Source organism: Oxyura jamaicensis, chromosome 9, assembly GCF_011077185.1.
Source record: "Oxyura jamaicensis isolate SHBP4307 breed ruddy duck chromosome 9, BPBGC_Ojam_1.0, whole genome shotgun sequence".
NCBI lineage: Eukaryota > Metazoa > Chordata > Aves > Anseriformes > Anatidae > Oxyura > Oxyura jamaicensis.
The window spans coordinates 6,633,660-6,657,060 of NC_048901.1; the positions used below are offsets into that span (position 1 = coordinate 6,633,660).

The 23,401-nt window shown below is 36.4% G+C and overlaps 1 long non-coding RNA gene across 3 annotated transcripts in view; it reads left to right on the forward strand.

Moving 5' to 3' along the window:
- LOC118171770 overlaps positions 1-23,401 on the forward strand; it is a 225,403-nt gene that overhangs the window by 67,231 nt on the left and 134,771 nt on the right. Inside the window, exon 1 of one of the 3 annotated variants that reach the window (XR_004753373.1) lies at positions 18,992-19,315. The exons of the other annotated variants lie outside the window; for them this stretch is intronic. This is a non-coding gene — a long non-coding RNA (uncharacterized LOC118171770). Of the gene's footprint in view, positions 1-18,991; positions 19,316-23,401 lie in introns of those variants that run through there. 3 annotated transcript variants of the gene reach the window in all.

Genomic DNA, 23,401 nt, shown 5'->3' on the forward strand with positions numbered 1-23,401 from the left:
GCACTCGTGGAGGTAAGCTGGCTGTTAAGGCTGGCCCTTTCAAAGCAGCATCCATTTCTTAGAAGAGAAACGAGATGACCCGACATTACTTGGTCTGAATAGAGCAAGCGGGCAGCAGAGGTGCCTAAGTAGCACAGAGCACAGCAGGTATAAAATATGGGACAGCATTTATTGTAATTTAAGCATCTTTTACTTAAGTCTTAGTATAGCATTCAAACAGTTCTTAAAAAGAAGTATTGGTCTCAGGGGAGCTGCAAAATATTTGTCAGAGAAGAAGCTTACTGAAATTCCAGGCAGAAGATCATACCTGCTAGTCTGCATCTAGAGGGGAAAACATTTCACTGTATGGCTACCTGACTGGCATTCTGTTTAGTGACTATAATGTCACAACAGTATGGTCAGCAGGCTCCATCGGTGTAAAAGGCCTCACTATCTGAAGAGAAAATTAACAATGGAAAAAATGAGTGAGCATAGGGAAGTATAAAGTCTTTCCAAGACCACTTGCAGTAAGTACAGGGTACTGTGCTGATTACCTGAGGAAGAGGGCTAGTTCTAGAAAACAGGGTCCTGCTGCAGTTGGCAGCAAGTTTTCTTGGCTAATGACAGAGAGGCAGGATCCTAGCTTTGCATTACCTGGTAAAAATGAGTATAAACACTGAGATGCTGGCCAGTTAACAGCATAAACATGGAAACACTCTTATTAGTTTTCTAGCCATTTAATGCAATGGAACTGAGCAACAACTGTTCGCAGTCATTCTGTGTTTTGGATAACATGTGGACATGCTACAAGGAGGCAGCACAAGCAGATCCCTCCTGTGCCAGATCCCACTCGCCAGCAGAGCTGACCCCGGTGCTTCACAGAGTGGGCAGTAGGAGGCCAGCTTTTTTAACCGTTCACTCTCTAAGCTTATTTCTCCTTTACTATTTCATCATTCATTATTTTTATTGCTTTTCTTTTCATGCTGTCATTAATCTTTATTTGATAAGGAAATACATCTTTAAGGGACTCTGCCTTTGTGATTTTTTTTCACTCTCCCTATGGTTTTCTTCACACATATTCTGTGAAGTCTCCCATTTTCTTTTTCTCCTGATCAATGTTTTCTTCTTTGTCCCCCTCCACCTTCTCTCTCCCTCCCTTCCTCTGTATCATGAAAAAAAAAATCCATCTCTTTTAAAATCTTTGTTGTTCACTTAATTTCTGCCAGATTTATTTATTTATTTATTAATCTGTTTGGTACTCATGATCTCTTTCTCTCTCCTCCTCCTGCTATGTGCAGGGATGTACATTTATTTTAAATACAGATAAGTGTATTTAATGTTATGTTCATTTGTAGCTTTGTCACTTACCTCCTTCATACTGAAAGTATGATGTATGAAAGCATCAGTCATATTCATTATGCCCTTAAACAGTGAAGCAGATTTTTCTGCAGTAAAGTAGATTTCTTCATTAGTGAGGGTGGAATCTTTTATCTTTCCACAAAATGCACATAAGGATTCAGATTTCAAAGGCTGTTATATTGCTGCATAGCAGTAGTCATGAAGAGAGTTCATCCATCTCCACTTCTCTTTATGGTCAGGATCACTCTCGGGGCCGTTTTAGGAGATACATGACTTAGGTGTAATTTCTTGAATGAAAAAAGATAAGATGTTTCAATTAACACTAACTATTGCTTTGAAATATTAATGAAACAAGGTTAATAGAATCCTTGAATGATCTTTCTATGTAGTATCAGTATGATTATGTAAAATCCTTGTTATCACTGAAATCAATTTTCTAAAATAATAACACAAATTTTGCTTCAGTGGAATAGCAGCTGTGCTCTAGGCAGCCATATGATCTGCCTGTGGGATAGCCTGCATTACTGCAGAATAATAAAATCATGCAGGGACCAACACCTAAGCTGTATTTGGAGAAATTCTGTAAGAGCTGGCACATTTTGAAGAGTTTTAGCCAAATGTTAAAAATAAATTAACAAATAAATAAAAGCCACGAACAAACATAAAAAACAATTTGCCAAATGGAAGAAACTGAGCTGCCTTTCTCTTACCTATTTACCACAGCTTCATTAAGCCTAGGAATTTGACAACTCCAAGAGCCTTTTTTTTTTTTTCTTTTCCTGTTGGGCACCTTTACAAAAACTTATAACTAGTTCTAATAATTCCTGAAGTACCCCTGTTAAAAATAAATACTAATATTGCATAAGCAAGCAACTATACATGTGCCAGGCAAACTGTATCTCTAGCAAACACTGGTCATCTTACTGTTATTACAAGTCTTGTCAGGTGAATAGAGTCACCTGCTATGAAGTCCTTTGTTCATCACTAACTTCAATGCAGGGATGAAGCATCTGAATTTCAAAATAGGGTTCCCGTTATGATGTATAGTGGTTTATTTATTTTTTTTTTAATTCTTTGAAATTTAATTTCAAATTTGTTTGGTTTGACTGGTTGGCCATTGTTGTCTATGTTACCTGCAGTTTAGTGAGCATGAGGCATAAGAAAAGAACGTAAATAACTATGGCGGCAAATGGGATTACAGCATACTGAAAAGGTCAAAGCAATGCAGCTTGCAATGATAATTTACAAAAAAAGTATAAGGCATTCAATTTCAAATACATCACTTTTCTGACAGAAATTGCAAAGAGCACAGAAAATGACAAGAAATGAATCTGTAACTGTTGGAATGAAACTGGGAACAAGTTCAGACTTAACGAGTTCCAGATTAAAAATAAAAATAACCATTTGAGTATTATCCTCAACAGCTGCACTTGAATTACAGGGAGAGTTAGTTCCTCACAGTAGAGCTATATATTTGTCCTCTTTTCAGTGCTAACAGCCTTCCTCCTATCTTGTCGTGATATACTTGAGTAACCACAGAACGTGTGTGCAGCAAGGGTATTTTAAAGTTGGTGGAAATTGCTCCAGAAGCATAGATAGCATTCACATTGGAACTTGATTAATCAAGGAAAACAGTGGTAAACTACTTATTGCTATAGAAAGAGAAGAAACTGAGCTCTAAATCCAGGGCTGATAAACAGAAGCAGATCTCACAGACCATGCTGTAATGCTGACTGATCCTGTCATTTCAGTGACCTACCTGTCCCAAGTAATCTTTGGTATTCATGCTATTTTCCTTTGCAGCTCATCTTTCCATGACTGGTGAAAACATATGAAGTGGAAAATGTCTCTTCCTTTTGGGGATACTTAACTGCTACAAACAGGAAGCGATAAGGTCAAGGAAATACCATGAGCCAAATTGTTACAGGGAGAGAACTGAGAAGCAATGCCGAGTTGGTCTGTCACGAGCCATTATGCTTATGTAGCACATAACACCTCCTGGGGCAGTGAACTAAAGGCTGCTGGCCAGTAGGGACTGCTAACATTTAAAATATGTAGTGAGAGCTACGTGCAAGCAGAAGTCTCCTTTCAATGTTGTCTAATGCAGAAGGACAGAGTGTTTCAAGGAGCGATAATTGGCAATCCCTTGTGTTCCTCGTGCTTAAAATGAAATGGTGCCTTCGAAGCGAAGCACATCAAAGTGTCCCTTTGTATTTAATTCACCTCATCTGTCTTGACTGCAGTTGTCAAAACTCTTGCTGTCAATGGCGTATGATTACCAGCTTACTAGTGATAAAAAGAAGGCAGGGATAGGTGATGTTTTCTCATTGTTGTCTTTTGCTAATTCTTTATCAGATTGACTTTTTTTTTTTTTTTTTTTCTCCTGGGAATACATAAGCACTAAGTGTCTCTGCAAAGGTATTAAGTGTGCACTAATATTGCTCATCTTTAGTGTATCATTATGCATTGATGACCTGCTCAGCAGCCAATGAACTGATTTTTCAACAACTTAGGTACCCAGAGATTGGTAGGACGTGGTGGCTGTTGGGTCAGACTGCGTTTGTCAGGGAAGCTTCACCAGGTTACTTATTTTCATAATAAAAACTTTATCTGTTCTGTAATAAAATTTCAAGACTGCTAGACCCTTTCTGCAAAGGGATTTCTAGATTAATTCCTGTTACTAAAACTGTTGTGTGTGTTTGTTAACTTGTCGGATCGCTTTTATATGCCAATGACTTACATCTGAATCCATTCTGTGGTTTACCGTTTGAGTTCTGCTTCCAAATAATTTGTCTTGGAGATGCAGCTACATGGCATACGTTTGAAAGGTGCATCCTGTATACATATTTTCTGTGTTGTTTTTCAGTGTTAAAAGTGGTTTATAGAGGTGTAACTTTAGATATCAGTTACTTCATCAAACTTGCATTGCTACTGCTTCTGTTGGAAAGGCTCCTTATCCATTCTCCAATTACTCCACCACGGGGAATGAAATGATAATATACTGTTGAGTTAAACTGAACACAAAGGATCACAACCCGGAATGCTGTAAATTGTTCAATTCATTTCTCATTATTATTAAAATTAATGACAATATGTAGATAACATTGTATTGTCCTCATTGTTTACTTTTAAAAATATATATTGCAGTCCTTACAGCTGAGGCATTACAATTTGAAAAGATAATTCAGATGCTTATTTTACTTAAGTTATTTTTTAAGTTTATCCTTTTAAAGAATAAAAGGAATAAAACCTTTACATTCAATAGTTAACTATACTGATTAGCATTTAAAGTAGCTGTTTCCTAACAAAGATCAAGACAATACAAAATGCTGTTGCTGTTGGTTTCTAAAGATAAGGAGCTGTGGTCTTCTGGTGTTTGAAAACAGAGGGAATTTTCATGGATAGATATCCTCATATGTAGAAAAGTCAACGAGGTTTTCCATTACTATCCCTAAAAAAAAGAATGTTGCATGAGACATTCAGCACTGATTCTGGAGAAAGAAAATGCTGAACCCTGAGATATTTCCATTCTCTCTTCATTGCCATGAAAACATAATAGGTCTACATGATCACTATCTGCTTCAACGTGTCATGTATATAAATACCACCCTTGAAACTGTTGAATTTACCATTGCAGAAAGAGCAACAGCTCATCATAGCCCACCTTTCTGCCTGCAGGTGGGTTAACCTATACCCAGAATAACTTCCCAAATGATGTTTAGCTAACCATTTTACAAAAATCTGTAGCAATGGAGATGTAGCACTCAAGAACAGTGCTTAAGCTAAAACCATAAACCTATTACATGTTGTCCTTTCCCTTATGGACAGATGAGGACAGATTATTTCCCATGTTCTTGCGACTTCCTCTCTCTTCCTTCCTCTCTCTTCCTCTATTTTTTTTTTTCCCTTCAGGCAAACTGTTAGGAAAAGGAATATGGGAAAATGCAAGTAGGTGCTGTCCTGTGCATTGTGCTTTAATTTTTTTGTTTGAACCTTATTGGAACTCTTGTTTGAAGCTTGAAATCAAAGTGAATCTTTCTGGTTTTACATCTGTATCAGAAGGCTAAAGGGTTGTTTGAAAGTAAGTACACTCTGAAGAGTAGAAAACTTTCCACTAATAAGTTACGTGGAAGGGATATTAAAACTCAAAGTTGTCATGACAGAATTCTCAGATCCAAACCTCCTTCAAATACCTGTCTCTGGGACTAGATTTTAAATGCCATGAAATGAAGGGGGCAGATGCAAACCTTGCTTTTTGTGCCTGTCCATAGAATAAAAGTAAATTTGTTTGAGCTCTGAAAAAGAAAAAAAAAAAAAAAAAAAAAGCTGCCAACATAACTTTTTTTTTTCATTACTACACACAACAGAATTTATTCTAGAGCTACCTAGGGGATCTATATTTTGAAATTTGTCCTAGGTTGTCACTATGAGGTAGCATATGATGAACTTTTAAAACAGTTCGTATTGCAATGAATGTAATGGTGAGCGGAGACCATTTCTATATTATGTATGGCAATGCCTCTGGAACACCAGCATGGAATAAAGACAGAAAAGAGTGCAGTAGAATACTAAGAAATGTTATGCCTATGAGTCAGGATCAGGCCTGATTTGATTTCCTTAATTCAGTATCAGAGGATTGTTCTGATCTCTTCAGCTGAGCCCATACAAACACAGTATGGCCCTCATTCTGAAGATACCTTTGGCAAATAATAGAGAACTATGTATTTCAGTTCAATTAAGTCATCTGGCCTTGAATATGGACTTCAAATGTGATTTGTAGGCCTCCTTTTTAATTGGATGTATCTTTCACTAACATTTATCAGGGACTTTTTTAGCCTGTCAATTTTAACTTTTTTGTACATAGATTAGTAGGAAAAGTGAATAAATTATTTGTAACCAAATTGTCTGTTTGTGGACCTTTTTAATTAAATGTGATCAGTACATGATTTTGATCCATATACTGCCATATCTGTCTTTAGCAACTAATTTGTGTCTATATTTTAGGACTACTATAAATGTGAAACAGCATTAGTATCAATTAAAGGTAACATTGAGATGGAATGCCCATTTGCTGATGTATACTTACATCTAAAACTTTGTTTTGTTATTAACACATTTAGTGTTTCTCACTCTGTCTTTAAGTTCAGGTGTTTGGGTTCATTCTAGAAATAGCACAATAAATAGGAATGGCAATCAACCTTTATTGATTTTTCTCCTGTTTAATAAAAGGGAAAACAGTCTCATCTAAATGATTTCATTAGAGAGAGATTCGATGTGAGTAATTTTGTTCTCTTCACTGAGTACTGCCAGCTCTCTGTTGAAGAGAGGGCAGCTTTCCTCATAATTCTGCTAGCCAATATATTTTCTGCTTAGAGAAGTATATGGTCCAAGCAGCTAATAAGCTGAGGGAGCTTACATTGCAGTGTCTGAGGATGATGGGGAGCTGAGAGAGTTCAGCTTCATCTAATAAAGAAAAGAAGGGTGACATTCCCAGTATATTTAGCAATCAAGGGAGAAGCTGTGCTTTTCCCCATTCCTCCTCACATTACTAACCGTGGATTAAGTTTGATTTTCTGTGTTTTGGCTGTGCAAGTTTGGGCCCTTGTTTACTCTCTATGAAGTCTTGTCAGTTCAGGACTGATACACAAATAATAGTGAAATTATCTCTCTCATTTGTTTTGCCCATCTTATCTGAGTTTGGGAAGCCCATTATGGAGGAACAGATTATTTTTATATTATTTTTAATTTATAAGAGTTCTATGAAAATATTTCATCAGTGCTGGTTCAGGTTCATCTGTCAAGGCTGCTATTGCTTCAGCTGAATTTTATGCAGTCAATGCAGTGTTATGTGCAGTGGATGGTCTAAGCTAAAGGTACTGCATTACCGTGGGAGGATTACAAAATATTTCATAAAATACATACAATTCCAAGATAATATATATTGTTCCCTCTGAGACAATATAAAGCTTCCTCTTTTAACCATGGAATGATAGCAGTGGTGACCCTTCACTTAATCCTTTGATGGACAAATAAATGCAGGTAGTTCAAAGATGAAGAAACAACAATGGCATTTTTTTGTGGCAAATGTGGCAGTTTAGAAAGTATGCAAAGCATCAGTAGGTCTCTCTGGGCATACAGCGATGGCAGAGTACTCCAGACTCCATGAGGACCATTACAGTCATTATATCTATAATGCACATTTTAATAGCTGCTAAATTATACATTTATACAATTCGGTGAGTATTTAATTGTCTATTGAGTGATGAACTATTTGCTTGAGAGATCATAATGCTTCTGCTAATGGGGTAAATAGGTGATATGGGAGCTTTTGAAAGTGTATGTTAGAGGTTATATATATAAATACACACACGTTTCTGATATGTGTATATATTGGGAATTAAGCAGGAAGGAGGCTTGGCTGCAGAATGCTCTAGGAAATGTTTATGGTGCTGGGCTCTCACTTGTGACCTGATAAATGAACTTCAACACAGAAGCGTTGCTAGCAGCCTTCAGGTGCTGTGCAGTTGGATGCTTGAGTCCCTGGAGATAGCTGAGGGCCACTGATCTGTGATAGGGGCTCAGAGATGCCGGGGTTTCTCTTGGCTGACAGATTTCCATGCCGTTGCTGCTCTTCGGACAGTACAAATGCATCTGTCTCTTGTGGGCTAGTTGCCTCTGTTCTTCACCAGTGCTGTCTAGTAGCAGCAGTAGATAACAGTCCTAAAAGTTATTGGCAGGAATGGCTGAGATTCAGGTGCTTCTGAGTCTCTTTCCTTTAAATGAGAAATAGGACAGCCACCTTTTCCCTAACTTTTGGAGTACAGAAGCAAATGTTTACATTAAGCAGCAGATACTGGCCTTTGAAGTGGAAAATTATTTCAATATGCTTTGAATGTGATATTTCACTGTGCCACAGAAAAGCTCCCTCTTCCTTTTTTGCAGCTTGTTTTGCAGAAATGTCCTCCTTAATATTCAGCAAAAAGTTGATTATTTCAGCAGGGAGTTCCATTTTCCTTGTTCTCAAAAGGCTGCATCATGCTCCTAAAATTGCGCAAATTATCACTGTTGTGGCTAAATTACAGCATAAGAAACTACAAAGAAAAAACCAAGCATTTATTAAATCAGAGCATGACCAAGTTTATACAACTGTAATAAAAGAGTTTTGTTTAAAACTTTCTTTTAATATATTTAATTCCCTATGGTAGGTAAACTTTCTAATGTATATATTATCACCTGTTTTAATGTTTTCGCAAGGTTGAATTTGCACCCTTTGTGAGAAAAATCATTGTTTGTTAACAGATGCTATTGTTTGTTGATACTTCGGTCTAGCTAAACAACCTGCATGGAAATTGAAGCAGTTGAATTTTTATTTTTTTATTGTTACTTCAGTCTATGCATGAGTAATAGTTTATCTAAACTGGGAGATCATAAAAGGAAATGAACAGACTAGTATCAAGTAATGGGCAGCAAAAATTAAAAACAGTTCTCTTAGCAATGTGAGACATGCAAAATTTTTTGTTTGTTTGTTTGATTCATGAAAGGAAGCTCTGAAGCAGTGGTACAACAGGACAGCCAGCTATAGCATAGCATGCTGAACCTACCTTTTGAAAGGCTGGCTGGCCAAAGCAATGTTCCTTTCATCCTCCTTCCTGGGAGAGGTGTGAGGGAGATTACTAAAGGTGCTTCTTGTTTCTGATAAACTAGGCAGGGACTTGTCACAGTTAGTTTCCATGGCTTATTTCCTGATTGTAATTCTCTGCTGCTGCACTATAGTCAAAGCCTTTTAAAGCACATCCTATCTAGTCTTTGCCAAGAAAGACTGCTATCTTCAGAGTCATTTTGATGGTTGTCTCTTACTGGTCCAGAACTGTGGTTTCCTTGAATTTCCTGTTTTCATATTTGTTGTTAATTATTTTATGCTGTCCCAAATTAAAATACTGCATGTGTTGGATGATAACTTTTACAGGGTAATGGTCATTGACTTGTTGTCTGGAACAAAATTTGTGTTGAGGACACAGCTCAAATGGGCTGCCAATTGCTGTTCACTTTGGACTCCCCTAGGCTCCAAACACGGCTTTTGGCTGTCCCTTCTCCACTCCGCTACTTGATGTATTTGACAGACTATTGTCCTACATTCTCCCCTCACTCTTCTGTTTTTGGGTCTTGCACATATATTTAACTTTGTACCTGTTCTGTGGTGCTTTCTTGAACTGGTTACTAAACACTTCTGAATTTCATATTCGTTTTTCATTTAGTGTTATAGAGAGAGAGAGAGAGAGAGAGAGAGAGAGAGGGGCGAGGGAACCTGCTGCCTCTTGGTTTCTTCTTTCAATTTTGCTTACTATTTTTGCTACATAAATGAATGTAAGTTGACTAATACTTGAGATTGATGTCTATAGTTAATTAATAGGATAAGCTGTAGCAGCTCATTAGCTCAACTGTTAACTGCCTGTGTGTGTACTACTTCTGTGGTCCCTTTAGCAATTGCTATGTTAGTAGTGATGGTCAACAAATGAGTCTTTGCAGGTGTTGGTGTAAATTCGCTTACATGTTTATAGATTTGGGATGTACTAGGAAGAAAAATAGACTTTTTTGTGTGCTATTTCCCTCATCTCCATCACCTATAAATGTGATAGTATCTGCTTAAATGATTCCTTCATTTGGTAAAAATTCCTGTGCATCCAAGAATACAGGCATGTTTCTATGCTTTATCTCACTTAATAGCACTGTGGTGCACGTAGCCTACATACTAACTTGGTGTTGTATTTCATTCTAAAAAGAACATTCATTACTGAAATGCCAAAGTTTTCATTGCAGTAGCTCCAATGAAAGGCATTTCAAGCTGTTTTACGGAGAGAAAATGTGAAATGAAGAAAGATGATAGGCTTTAGCATTATCTTTATTTCACTGACAAGGAAGCCTTTAATATTCAGCTACAGTCATAAATGGGATGTGAAAGATGCTTCATGAATAAAAGATACATAAATATTCACTTGAATTTGGATGTTAGTTTTTTGAAACATTGCTGCATGTTTTGCATTTAATGGAGACTATTATGCAATTATTATAATACAGTTCTGACATCACATTAAAAATAGAGTTCAGTAGTAAATGGGGAATGAAGGGAAAGCTGCAGCCTTTAACCATAGTTTAAAGTTCAGACAGTTGATATTTCTATTTTAAGTCATTCCATTACATGAGATTTTTTTATTTATTTATTTATTTTTCTGATGTTGTTCACAGAAAATACTAAACAGCAGTAAACAGGTTGGGACATTTTGCCAAACAGTAATTCTGAAATAATTAACCGAAATGTTGCCACATTAACACGTGTGATCTTTGAGATGTATTTTCACAGCACAGTACAGTGCACTGCGGTGTATTTCCATGGCACAGTACAGTGCCACATAGAACTATTTACTGGATGCTGGAAGTATTTTGTTGTTATGGTGCTGCAGCTAAAGTTAAAACTCTTATGTATTTTTGGTGATGATGTAATTTTACTACACCTGATCACCTGATCCCATAATTACAAAGCAAACCTCCATCCAGTGTTCCAGGGAATATTGTAGATATGCCTTCAGGCAGAGATTTTTATTTATGTATTTTTTTTTTTTTTTCCAGAGATTTCAGGGAGTCCACTGATGTAGCAAAGCTCCTGGTAGATTTAAAAAAAAAAAAAAAAAAAAAAAAAAAAAAAAGCTGAAGTAATTTATGTAAGCAAAGTTTTTCCCAGCAACACTCAGCTTTGACAATGGTTAAGTGAAACAAAACCCTCCTGCACCATGTAGAGGTGTTAGCACAGAGAGGAACTTGCACACTATGAGAGCTTTCTGGAGGGACTGGGTTATAGTTATAATGAAATGATCGTGTGGGATATATATGTGCACATGTAATGTTTCTTAAAGGTACCAACTTTTAAGTCCACACTAGATAAAGCCCTTTGAGTTAGTCTGAGTAAAATGGCTGAAAAATTACAGAAGCTCTGTGTGAAACTGCCTTGGTATAATTAATGACTGAGGAGAAAGAGCCCCTGGATCTAAGGCTACATAAATTTATGTGGTGGTGCAAGGTAGATTACGCTGGTAACGGGACATTTCTTTCCAACGGGATGCTTAAAATAATATGCAATATGCACTTGTAATGACACTCAGCAGCCAAAGATTTGAAACTCCAAATAAGCCAACTTCTGGAAGAACATGGAAACAAAAATTCTTAGACAACAGGAAATTACATAACTAGATTTGTCTGCCAAGGCTCATCACCACTTCTGCCTGTGTGAGCAAGTTACAGCAAAGATTCTGCTTGTTCTTAGAGTCCTACAGGTCAACAGTAACATCCGCCATGCAAAACTAGGGTAAAAGGTATACACAGTATCATATAGTGTATTGAGTATCCACAGTATATTTTTCCCCCTAAAATCACTTACTCTGAAACATAAGAGTTGAGTCTGTGCCACAGAGCTTCTTATGGAGTGTGTTATTGCCAAAGACAATTCCAAAAATAAAATTGGACACATGGAATTTGGTAATAATGGTTGAGCATCCAGCATTTCAATTTGGTTTCAGTAAGTGCTCAGAAATCTGTGTGTTTGTCCAAAGCAGAATTAAGAAGACAGAAAACAGACTGTAGCTTTTCCCTTGGTGAACTGTGTCAGAGATCAGAGTTTCTTAATCTTTTCTTGGGCTTGCTGGGAAGGGAGTCTTTTATTTGGAGGTCTTAAATAATAATCAGCTTGTGTTTTGATTTTCACTTCCTCCTACTGAACTTTGAGCAAGTTACTCTTCTGTTATCTTCACCTCATGTATTTTTAAATAGCTGATGTATGCTTTGCTTCGTGGGATCATTATTAAAGACGAATCTTCTAAAATCTAAAAGCAGCAAAATATATTTCTGTAGAAGAGGGTGGACATTTCATCTCTAATTTTATATGAATTCCTTTGAGAACGTTAGTTTTATATTATAGTATTAACACAGGTTTCCAAATTCTAGTTTTTCAAAGACTCACACCTTCTAGAGTGAAGTGAAAGAAATTAAGAGAAAATAAATGGAGCCACTTCTGTTAAACCTTTTAAGAACCTGTGGTTTATTCATGGCCAACACTTATTTAATCCAAACTAGCTTTTCTTTCTGAAACGTTTAGTGAATACCAATCTAGTGATTTTAAAATGTTTTGTTAGCTTCTTATACCATACCCTGTACTTGATGTGGTTATATACCCAGGTAATCTCAGTATGCACTCATATGTTTCCAAAACAGTATTTAAAATTTGATCAGAGATTATCCCTTTATAATATTCAAAATTATACGTATATGATATGCTACATCTGTGTGTATATATACATATATGCACAAACACCTTTTGAAACATAAGTAAAGGGAGAAAGAACATATAAGGTCAACATCACTTTAGTTTTTCATCCTGTATGAAAGGAGTTGATAAAAAATAAAACCAAAGCATGTTGACAGAGTTTTACATAAACACATCAAAGGAACTGAGTTGAAAACAAAATAAAATTACTAACAAATTGAAATTAGCAGCTGGTCTACCATATATAGCAAAATATAGCTAATGAATGAGGTGATGAAGGCAAGCAAATATGGATTCTAATTCTCACTCTAATGTATCTCTAGATAATAAAATGGTAATATCATTAACAACCACTACTGTTTCTTTCTGTCTTTGAAGGATTTAGTTGGCCTGATAGAATCAACTAGCTTGCAGTTCATCACAAGGAAAGATCCATTCATTACTGAAACTAGAATCAAGTCCTTAGAGAGCTGTGTTAGCTTTTATAGTCTGAACCAAAATAACCTATGCAATGAATGCGGGTTCTGATGGGAAAAATAAGATATTAATGTCAGAAATTGAATTTTAGTGAGTAATTACATTCTGACAATAAGAAAATGCTGTTAAGAGCTTGTAACTTTTTTCTTTATGCTAGCAGTGATTTTCAATGTAGAGGTCAGTTGTGGTATTTCAGATTTAGTTTATATATATATTTAAATTGAACTGTTGGAGATTTTTCATTTTGCTAAGCTAGAGATGTGCAATGCCCAATTATCATGTGGAAATTGGATCCTGCTCACATTTAAGGTCACAAGACCACGTGAATAGTTGTAAATGTTATTTATCATTAAAAAAAAAAAGTCACTGTCTTGTTCTTTTCCTAGTTACATTTTGGTTTTCATTTATAGAAGCTGTTGAAGGTATTTAATTAGAATATGACTCAAAGTAACGTCAGTTTAAATTGTTAGTGTTTATCAGAAAATCATATTGCAGAAGAAACTATTATGCTAATTTAGAAAATAATTTATAATCATCTGTTGTGGCTCTTAGAAGTAGAAATAATCAATAATTGATCCTTCTCAAACCTCCTGCTTATTTTAAAATGTACTTCGGTTTTAACTGTATTGGCTAACAAGACATTACTTCACAAACAATTCATTGAAAATAGGTGAAATTATGTCAACTTTTGAAGTGAAATTAAGTTTATCCTTGTTTTTCTGTGTTCTTATTAGTCTGTGATACAGAAAAACCTCAAAATCTTTGAGGGACAAATGCAAATACAGTTGGCATTCTAAGCAGTAATGCATGACTTTTCATTTATTCCAGCTTAAATTCACGTAGGAAAGCAATACAAAAATAGAACGTAGCATATCTTTGTGGGATAGATAGTGTTTCTGTACCCGCTGGATAATTCATTTACTGTCATAACGTCAACAAGCATCTGATACTATTCTCAATAGGGTTTTTTAACCTTTCTAGAGGAACATGACCAGGGACTTTAATATATAATATTAATCCTTAGGCTTCCCTGCAATATGTTGTGTTTACATGTTAACAGATGAGATTTTGTGCTGTTAGCTTACGGTTTCCCTAAACAAATTTACCTTGACTTTAGCAACAAAATTCAATGGTGAGAGAAGCTTCAAAATCATAGCACGCATTTCATAATATCAGGCATCTTGGAGGACCTGCTGGAAACTCATATAAATCATTGTTAAGAATAAAAACAAAATGAAACAAAAATGTGGAACTTCTCCAGTATTAAGTGATAGTATTTTGGATCAGAGGCTTTGTGTTTGTTTTTGAACAATAGTATAGACAGCCTTCTAGAAGACAGTGACAGAAACCTTTTTTTAATGTTTATTATCAATCATGCCAAACTGCAAATGCTGACAAAAGAAGTCAGGGCTTCACCAGGTAAATTAAACACTCTTTCATCCCATTAGACAGTGGTTTTCTACCCTCTCCCTGCCAACCTCTTTCAGTGCTAGGGGAATTATGCTATGGAAAGGTTCCAAAAGGCTTCAAGACTAATGCTTTGGGCTGTGAGGGTTAAGTGAAATATATGATATCTTCAGGAATGACACTTCCAAATGCTTCTTTCCAAATAAACTGCATTGAAACTGACCTTTTAAATCCTTGTTTACATTAATTGCTGCAGAAAAATCCGTTAGTTTGCACAGGTCTGTTTTTAGTGAGATACATGACAAAGTCTGTTTTGTATATATGAGTAACGTGTCAGTGTGTTTGAAAGAATAATTGCACTCAATTACTGACAGCCTGAAAGCAAGTAATTAAGTCACAAACTTATTTTTATTTGACATTGCTTTTTGTATGCTTTACATTTTCTCTTGAAATACCGAGTTTTGTTGTCTGACCTAGGTTAGTAATTTCATTTTGAGATATATTTAAAGGGTCAATGCAAGATTTTAAAATGATTTTCTTATGCATACAGAACTTACGTATGAAGAAGCACTTTTTTTTTTTTTTTTTTTGGGGGGGGGGGAAGTGGGGAAGGGGAGGAGGGAGCAGCTATGTTGAGAGAAACTGTGCCTTTATTCTCTGTAACAGGACAAATAGCCTATTACCAGTAAAACACCAAAAAGCGGTAAGAGAAGCTGGCTTTTAAGACAACCATGTTAAGATGAAATGCCAGGGGATTTACAGATATAGTTCAATCAGACATTTTTAGAGTTACAGTCATAAGAAATTCCTCAAAAGCAATTATTACTTTGGACAGTGATTAATGTATGTGACATATGCTATGTAGAGAAAAAGTAATTAGAAATGTATTCGCATCTAATTTCTCAACTATGATTCAATGTTATTAGCTTATATAGCAACATAAACTTGGTGTTTTTTTAAGTACCAATTTGCTATTTGAAAATGGAACTAATTGAATCTAACCATAATGTAGGAGCCCAAGTTAGGTGAAAGCTGGATACCACTGCAGTCAGTGGGTGTTTCGTAGTTTGGATGTGTATGTACAAAAATTCACTCTCTTATAGCATGAGCTTCCATTGGAAAGCATACTGTGTACTCAAACAGAGGGGTACAGAGTAGAGGGGTGCAAAGCCTGCTATGCATACAAAAACAGGGCCACTCTCTTGGTACTGAAACAGAATGGAGCAGGTACTTCACTCTTGGGTGTGCAGTCATATACTTCTACTACAGGCATAGAGTATTGTGACAAGCTCTGTGGTTTGCACAGTTGCCTGGTGCGTAGAGGATACTTCAACATTTCAGGTACTTCTGACATCTGATTATTAAAAACAAGTGAAAAAAATGGAGTGGGAATGGAATACAGTGAAATCAGAAGACAAAAATAAAAGCTCATTAAATGTAGTGTGTTTCAAGTAGTGGAGATCTTATTCCAGTTACAGAATTGTAAGAATGTTCGTGTTGCACTAACTCCATCAATTAGAGGCTTAGCTTTAATTTTTTGTATCAGTAGCCATTAAACTAAGATTCTGGTGGTTGTTCAAACATGCTATCATTGAGGAAATTATTCTGAAGCAGCAAATAGATTATTTGAATTATTTCTTTAACCAAGAACTTTCAGTTTCTGTGTGCAAGCAGATCTCTGGTATCAGCCTTTGGTTGATTTATTGCTTTTTTTTTTTTTTTTTTTTCCCTCCCACAATTTCACAGATCAAATAGTTTGCTTGGGAATGGGTTTGTAAAGGAGAGCAAATTTTCTTTTACCAAAGCCTTATTTCAATTACTCAAAAAAAACAATGAACACATGGGGCTGGGACAGAACACGATTAGTCACTGGAGTATGTGAATGCACTGTGTTTTTGTTTTTTTTTCAGACTCCTACGTAAGGGATCTCTTCCAATTTCAGATCTGGAATCTAAATCAAAATGAGCACCTCAGTTCACAAGTATTATGAAATTTGCAGAGGCTTCTGAGATTTGTAACAGAAAAAACTAAAAAACAACAACAACAAAAAAGCCACAGACAAACAAGAAAAAACACCTTAATTTCCTTGTAATCTGTTATGTAAAGGTTAAAGCAAGAAAGAAAATTAAAACACACTTTGAAGCCAGCCATTAATTTGGGAGAATGTGAATAGAGGACTCTGCTCAGAAAACCTTAGGCTGGGGCTTTCTGTTTTGTGGCATTTTTCTGCCGCTGGCTGTTCTGAGGTCTGATCAAATAATTGTGTAGCCCACTGTTGAAATCTGCACTGCTTCTTTCCATTGTGGTCAACAGTAATGGAGAAATATCAACTAGAAAGCTGATCTTATCTGTAAGTAGTGGTAGCAGAACGTGCAAAATGCAGCATTTAGAAACTCTTGCCAAATTTTGATTTTGCAAAATGCTTACTAGGCTCATTATTTGCAAATCTCCTCATGCTTGCAGGAATAATAAAGGAAAGAATGACATAGCTGTACCATGTGCAAGAATCCAATATTCTCATTTTCTATTCAGGCTTATAAACTTCATCAACTGTGTACTGTGATATTGAAGAAATACTTATTCAGGAAAAATTATGGAACTAGGTATGGAACTTTGCCTATTTATGAAAACTATCACACTGTCAACTTGAGGTAATTCACCAGTATTTATGTGGTATTTGCCTGCTCCTCCTTACATAGTAGTCTGACTCTTTCTCAGCTATAAGATCACCTTTTCTATTTATTGAAATTTTAGCATGGGGGAATTCTGTTGAGAAACAGCTTTCTGCTCTACTCATGTAATACCTGTCAAAATTGTACATTGTCACATTGAAAAGGCACTGCCAAAAGTTATGCCCCTGTCACATGGCAAAATGTTGCACCTCAAAAAAAAGGGTTTCAGGTCTTGGATATGAAAAAACCCAGACTGTTTCACTGACTAATGGATGGCAATGCAGCAGAGCTTTGTTAAGACAAATAGTTGCTGTTCTATACAGTACACCATTGTCTGCCAGACACAGGATGTTGTGGGAAAAAGATAAAATTAAGAATAGAAAAAAAAAATCAATTTGCAATAATAAAGACATTGAATTCTAAGACAAGATGCATACTTTTCCTAAAAAAAAAAAATCAAATAAGGTATAATTGCGCATAATAAGAAACAATACACAACAATAGAGACTACAGAAACCATTGGTTAATAAAAGGTAAAGGCAGAATCTTAGGGACGAGCATCAGGACAACTATCTCAATGGCTGAGACAGGTAAGATTATTCAGTTAATTCTGCCTTTTCTTATTGATTTTTAAATGCTGTTTTTTCTTAATCAGCTTCATATTAATATCATCTCCACTTCTCATTTTTCAAATGCTTCCTCTGTCTATCATCTGTATGCTGCTGAAAAGGGTCTCTTGCTACTTAACAGTACCTACAGCTAGAAAAGTTTATGTTGACCAGGCAGATACTGAGGAGAATTAGTGTATGAGCTTGCTGATCATTATCACCAGCTGATTGCTAGCTGGTATACCCTGATACCCTGCTGATATACCGATACCCTGTAAAACAGAGGAAAGAGATCCTCCCTGATTTGTCTTGTTTCTCACATTAAATGGATGATGAAGCTTCAAGATAATGGTTACTGTTGTCCTACAGAATTATCAAGCCATTTTCTGTTCGTGAACTGCTCTTCCCTTTAGTTGTGAAGTATGTGTTTGCTTATCCTTAATGCCCCCACACTTCTGCCATTCTCATTTCTTGTTATGTTGCTTTTTTTCTAACATCTCAAGGATTAATGATAGTCTGAAGATAATTTGCTAAGATTTGTGACTTTCTGCTCCTAAAGCAGCTAACAACACCTTTACTGACTGACTGAGAGAAGAGGAAAAGTAAAAATTCTGGGATATTTTAACTCATTAAGTTTTAAAGAGAGCTTTAAAATGAGTTCAACTGTGCTTTTACTGAAGGAAGCTCCTTTTGGTCAATACCTGTACAGTGAGAAATTACTACTAAAAACGGCTCTGTGGTAGTTCAGTAGTCTGTGACAGGTTCACCTTGGCTGGCTGCTGGGTGCCCACCCAGCTGCTCTGTTGCTCTCACTCCTCAACAGCACAGGTGGCAAAAATGAGAGGAAAAAGGTCATGGGCTGACATAAAGACGTGTGCCAATTACTGCCAGGGGTGAAATAGGCTCAACTTGGGGAAAATTGCTAATTAAAACAGATTTTGATAGTGAGGAAAAAAGATGAGAAAAAAACACCAGCCACCCTCAGCTCCTCTCCCCCCATGCTTATCCCAAGGCCCAACTTCGTGCCCTCACAGCTGGGCCATTTTGGCTTTTTCTTGTGTCCATTTTCCCTGAGGCCTGGAACCAGCCAGAACCTTCTGGAACCAGCCGGAACCTTCTGGAACCAGCCGGAACTGGAGAGATCCAGCCCTGCCTTCTCCTCATTGACACCTCACAGCCCCTGCTGCAAAGTTGATGCTGCAGACCCCCTGGTGCACAGCTGAAAGTCACTTGACAAGATTAATTATTTTGGGTGTTTTAGTGGTGTTTGTGAGGCCCTGGCATGCAGATTAATCTCATGGTGCCAGGTGCCATGCAGGTGAGCCTCATCACCTCACCTCACCGTGAGTGAGACGCGTTGGCCGGGCTCGGCACACCTGGTGATTTCTTCAGGACTTACCTGCAGCCTGAGGAGTAGCTGCCTCAGGATTTATAGCAGTGAAGTCTCTCCTACCCCTTCTTAGAAATGAAATTAAAGGCAACACAGATCATTTGATATGTTGGTAAGTAATGAAACTCAACGCTTCTTTTGTCTGCTTTATCTGGTAATTCATAGCATCACTTTAAGTGTCAGAGGAGAAGCAAGGACTGCATTCCTGAAGGGTTATGCAGCAGTTGGAAAGCAGTAGAAAGGTTTTAGGCTTATCTTTCTAGCCACAGGGTGCCACCATTGCTCCAGCAGATCAAAATTGTTAGAGCAACAGAAAATGTCACCTGGAAATTAATATAAATATGAACTACTTCAGTCTAGTTTTCAAGCTAATGTTTATGCATTGATATATTATAATAACCCACTACTAATTTGCTACCTTGGAGAAGCTCTAAAAGATGTGTGATCTACTTAAATTAGGGGAAGCAGTCTCCAGAGAGTTTAACAGTTCTCAGAAACCTGTCTCCATACTTCCTATCATCTCTTCCTGGCCTGGCATGGTGCCACTGAACTGTGGCTGTGTCAACTGTAAGAGCCACAACATATTTTACACAAATAAACAGGAAATACAGTACATATGTTCTGTTAAGTTACTGTGGTGAAGGAGTAAGTACCTCTCTGCATTTTTTAACATTCCATAGGCAATAATAATTGCTAGAGTTGCAGGAATTTGTTTGGAAACTCATCAGTGTGGTAAACTGTAAACAGAAGATGAATATTGCCTCAACAAAAGTAGATCTTCACTTTAGCTGGTGGTATTCTGAAGCAGTAAGTGTTGTTTTCAGGTATACTGAGGGTTGAGTCATTTCCCCCCCCTCTGTTTTAGTAATATTAATCATGAATGAAGTTAATGAATCATTCTAAGATTAGCCTAAAATGACAAATTATTCTATAAGACAATTAAAATTGGGAAAGTGGATGGTAACAGTGTTGATAGCCACGCAGCTGAAAGAGTAAGGGAAAATGGAGGAAGTTTTTCTGGATTTTAGAGACTATGCATAAACGTTTTTCACTTTAAGTTCATTGGATTGTATGCTAAAACGGCATAGGCAGCCAAAGTTAGAGATCAGAACAATTCCAGGGAAGTCTGCTGGAATACAGAGTTAAGCATTTTATACTTAGTTTGTTTTTAGGCCCCTTGAGCCTTCTACTTTCTGGTCTAGTGTCACTTAAAAATAATTTGCTGATAAAGATATTTGGTATTCATTCTATAAATAGCAGAACTGACACTTCTATTTTTTTAGGGTAATACATCTGAGAATAAAGTAAAGAAGCACACACAGGTTGGATGTTCAGACAGTGAAAATGGTGAACGCAATCTGAGGTCTCTTGCCTCGGGTTTTATCGCATGGTTCATTTTCTTTTCTAATTCCTGATACTTACATTGGAGGATAGTTTTTTAGGAAATATTCCATACGTTTTAGATAGCTTACAGGTTTAAGTCTGCAAGAAGTTTATGTTCTTTTTTCTGCTGGTATGTGTAAGGCAAAGTAAACTGATTAGATGCAAAATAAAACAAACAATTTTTTTTAAAGCGTAACATAATGGCAGAGAGATCATTGTACCTGCAGTTTCAGGTCTGGGATTGTGTGTTCTGTTTAGTGTGCAGTGGTTTGTGAGGTAAATGATTTGCAGAGGCATAAGACTGGCAGAATTGACCAATGAAACACAAAGATGCAGCAGATTGGTGATAAATTATTGCTGGAGAGAAAACCTAGACGATGCTTTAACCAGAAGCACTGTACTGCTCTGACCAATAAAATAGCCCCGTATAGCCTCTAAAGGTGCAGTTCAGTCCTCAGCAAAGCTCTGCTCTTAGGTAGAATTCAGCCTTGAAATCCTTAACATTACTGCTGTGCTTCAGGAAGAATTTCTATTTGATTTTGCTCAATCTAAATTAGTTTCTCTGCTGGAGGCAGGAACCACCCTGCAGGCAACATAAAAAAGAGAAGTTTCATAGCACTCATTTACCACATACTCAGAAAAGACAGCACTGATATCAACATTATTATTATTATTTGTTGTTTTGAAAGAATATCTAAGTGCCTTTTCTGCCACAATAAACCACAGGATGGATGGCCTTAAGTATGTGTTTGGACAAATTATGCATAGAAAAACTGTATTCAGTAAATATTGCATATTATGACTTTTTTTTTTTTTTGTCCTAAAATTTCTGATGTCTCAAAGAACTGTATATGCTATGTGAGTCTGAAGGAGGAAATCTTCAGCTCTGGTTTGGTCCCACAAATTGTAGGTAGGTTCTGTGTGGATGGGAGAGAGGCTTGGTATGAATATTATGTGCTGAATCTGAGTCGGCCTTTAGAATCCTCAGCTCTCTATCTGTCCCACAAAACCGTCACAAAGACCAGTTGGGGTAAACAAAGCAAGAACAACAAAACGAAAGTGTGGAAAATGTCACTCCAATTTTCTGTTTAGTCTGGTTTTCCTTCAGGCTTACTGTAAAATTTCAGGTTGTTTCAGAAGAAATGTGAAGTGTCTGTAGCAGACTGTTGTGGTCCACCCTGCTGGTGTCTACTCTTTGGAGGCAGGTCTGGGATTAAGAAAGTGTTTATGCATTTGAAGGTTTTAAAATTCAGTTATTTTTGGTTGCAGGATTGGTAGGTGTGCTTTATAGACAATTAAATTTTTATATATATATATATATATTCAAGACATCATTTTTCAATTGTATGGCTGTGAAGATGAGATTTTTTTGTCAGGCCTATAAGCACTGTATTTTCTGAGTCCAGAGTTACGTTTGCATAATTGTGTGTGTAAATTTCAGATGAAGTGAGAGCGATTCTAGAAAAATGACACATTAACAATTTCATTGGTTGCTTGTCTGCTGCAACTGATTTTGTTACTGAATTTCAGTTCAGATATACTTTTTTTTTTTTTTTTTCCTGTAATTTCTACTAATCTTCTTAATGTCTGAACCAGATTTCAGACTGGCAGAGAGAGCCTGAGTTTAAGTTAAGCCTCCACAGTAAAAATTCAGCCTGAAGGAATTTTTCATGGCCAAATTATAAAGTGCTAGAAAATAAATTTCATATTAAAACTGTGGATTCAGCCCTCAGTGCCACAGTACTTTGCTTTTCCCTTTAATAATGTAATGACCTATATGTGTAAAGTTTCTTAAAGTGTTTCTTGAGGCAAATTCTTTCTCCTTTGGGTATGATAGGATTTATTATTTTATATAACTGACTTGCCTCCAGTAACTTTTTTTATTTGAAGACTTTTGTACTAGTAGTTGATGTTCAGGAAATAGAGTTGATAAAACCAGGTAGTTCTAGAATTTCATGAACTTTAGGCAGATGTTTAATCAATTCATGCGTGCATCCATATTGACTTCAATCATCATTTGTTTCTGTATTTTTAAAATGGCTCTTAAGGGAGTAATGTGTTTTCTGTAGGAGGAAAAAAAAAAGTAATCTCTGAATTAAGTAGAATGTAAACTTCTTTGAGACTTGCAGTGAAGATGTAAATCACTCAATGATGGGATTCACCCTGTGGAAATGGGCCAGTTCAGAATAACTGTTTTCACATTATATGAAAAAAAAGTTAAATTGGACACTGTTTTCTTCACCTTCGTATGGACTATAGGAAGGTTAAAAGTTTCCATACTCCTTTATATGCATTCATTTAGCACCTTACATATGTAGCTCATTGACATTAATAAGAATTTCCTAACTGATTCAACCCATTGTGTTTAAAATACATGTATCTATTTCCTTTAAGGGAACTCCAAAAGAGCAGGGTGCATTCTGTAAATACAGGGTGGTAATGTGTAATGAGTCCTTGCAGCTAGAGGTTTTTGCCTGTGTAGTTAGCTAGTTCATCCTGAAAATGATGAATCACGTCAAAATGGAGAAGTCATTTCATTGCTTAAATCTGATTTTAAAATGTCAAGTTCAGGATTTATGAGCAGGATTGTCATAATCAGTCATTCAGAATGAATTGGATTATTTAGGATCTATTTGCAGGCAGACAAGCTGAAAATATTTTTGTGTAGAATGCTGAGGAAGTTTACAATCTCTCACATCTAAATTGCTTTTCCACCCTACGCAGATAGAAATACAACACAGATTGTTAGTGCTGAGTTCCCTTTTGAATTAGTTATAAACTATGACAACAGTGCACCATACCAAAAAGAGAAGGG